Here is a 2,500-nt window from a genome sequence, read left to right as displayed (position 1 = left end):
GCCCTAACGGGTGTTGACGCAATGTGATTTCTGCCCAGTGCTCTGAATGTCAACGTGAAGAAATTCAAGCAAGCGCGGGTAAACGGCGGGAGTAACTATGACTCTCTTAGCTTAGATCGCTTCTCGGCCTTTGGCCCCCTCTCTGCAATCTGAACTGTGTTCGTTGTGCGAGTGTGCGGCTATTTTCCATCTAGATTGCAGAGGCCCGACCTCCACGAGGTGGGGGCTGGAAACGAAGTCCCGGGCAGATTGTTACTGACATTATACCATCCTAGTCAGTGGTAAGTCCCGGGACACGGCTAACTGGGCTTAGTTGGACGTGTTCCAGTCATCTAGCTTCTTCTTCGGGAGGGAGAGTGTGTGGTCTTTTGGACAATCTTAGTAGGTTCGAGAAGCGATTTTGGTGTGCGGTAATTGCAGGCCGAGGTTACCTCACCCAGCCTCAACTCCCGTCTTTAGGGGGAAGAGGGGTCTTATTGGGTGGGGGGACTGGTTTTAGGTGTGCGTTGGTGAACTGTCTTGTATTTTGGTTCTCTTGGGATTGTGGTCATGTGCGAATGGTGTTGTCCTGGATTTTAATGTGTTTTTCCTTACACTGGCCTGATGGAGATGGAGAGTGATCCAGAAGAAGAAGACGACGTCTTCGATGGAGAAGTGGTGGAGGAGACGCAGCAGGATTTGGAATGGAATGGATCACGGGAAGAAGAAGGAACAGGTGTGGCATTGGAAGACGGAGCCAGAACATCTGTTCGAAGACATGGATACCCGGATATGACTGGAATGGATGTGGCGACGGGGGAGATGGCCAGAACATCCAATTCAAGAAGGATCCCAACCAGGACGAACAGCGAGCCTGCCGGATCATCTCGGATGGATTCCGCGTGCGGGGAGATGTCCAGGACGTTACGGGGGGTTAGGAGAAACCCGATTAGGATTGGAAGCGATTCAAGGATGGACGTGTCGGAGAAGAGGAATGGAACGCCGGCGGTAGGAAGTAGGAGAATAGAGCGGACTGGCGGGTCGGAGAGGACTCCAGGTAGTGGACGGAGGAGTCAGGAAGAAGAGGGTGTCTGGAAAGGAACCGGTAACGAAGACAACATTTCCATTGAACAAGAAGAGGATTGGGACCTTTGTTTAGTGTACCCCTTTGCAGAGCTGAAGTGTCCGCTTGACGCAGGATTGTTGTTCTCGTCTGAGGTGGAATTGAGGAAACACCTCAAGAACCATAGAGTGGGCTTCCGCTGCCAGAAGTGTGATAAGGTGTGGGAGAAATTCAATGCCATCGCGTGTCACCTGCCCAAATGCCCGGGTAAGATCGAGCAGGATTTACAGCATACCTGTTGAGCATGCCCGCGGTCCTTTGCAACGAAGGCTGGACTGGGTCAACATTACAGATCGAAACACCCAGAAGAGTGGAATAAGAAGAGAGCAGGTGAAGAAGAAGACTTCGCCCACTTCTGGAGTAGTGAAGAAGTATCGACCTTAATTACGGTTTGCAAAAGATATGCGGGAGACCCCAATGTTAACTTCCTCGCGGCTGAGGCCTTAGAGGGGAGAACAATTGACGAGATCAGACTCAAGAAGCGGAAACTGATTCAGCAGGGACTGATTCCGGAGGAAGCAAAGGTTTCAACCCTCAAAGGTAGGGGCCAGCGGCTTTTAACGCAGGCGAAGACATCCTCTCAATCGATCGGCGAGCTTCGGGGGGGGAGGGATCGGTTGATTGAGGAGATCCTCAGCCTTGATCCTAAAATTGACCGGGTGGAGCTGGAGAGAGCAACATTCGATGCTATGATTGATGAATTCATAGCTGTTTATAAGGACAGACACAAAGCAAGTATGGAAAAAGAGCACGATGGCTCTCGACGTCTTGAGCACGAGGTTCGAGTCCTCAGACGGGAATCTGAGGCTAGGGAAAGCCTTTTGGAAGATATGGACCTAGAGGTCCAGAAATACAGTAGGATGTGTGAGCAATTGCAAGAACAAATAAAAAGCCTACAGCGGGAGAAGGAGGATCTTAGGAAGGTGATCCAAAGTAAAGGTGTAGGCGAAGGTTCCATCCAAGAGGAAACCAGCTTACTATTGGCTGAGCTGGAGCGGGATAAGGAGAAGCTTGAGACTGAGTTAGCTCTCAAGACTATGAATGTGCAAGCGCTCACAGACCAACTTGAGGCCTCGAATCTCGAGCTACGTGAGATGAGGGAGACTCTGTCCACTTTGGCCGGCTCTTTATTAAGTGGAATCGATGAAGCCACCCAGTGTAACTTGTTCCCCAGTGGTGTTGACGGAACAGTTACTCAGATGAGAAAGGACTCCACTGACGATGAGTGTGAAACGTCACTCAAGCGTCCTTATGCAGAAGTGGAGGGAGATAATGAAGCATCAGGAATGGAGGTACTTAGGAAACAGGCTGAGGATCTCTTGGACGAGATGGTACGGTGCTTAGAATGCGAGGATCACGAACCGACAAGGGGACAGTTGGACGGATGGAATGACAGAA

This window comes from Thermobia domestica, chromosome 6 (assembly GCF_964235325.1).
Source record: "Thermobia domestica chromosome 6, izTheDome1.hap1.1, whole genome shotgun sequence".
Taxonomy (NCBI): domain Eukaryota; kingdom Metazoa; phylum Arthropoda; class Insecta; order Zygentoma; family Lepismatidae; genus Thermobia; species Thermobia domestica.
This window is presented reverse-complemented; position numbering follows the sequence as displayed.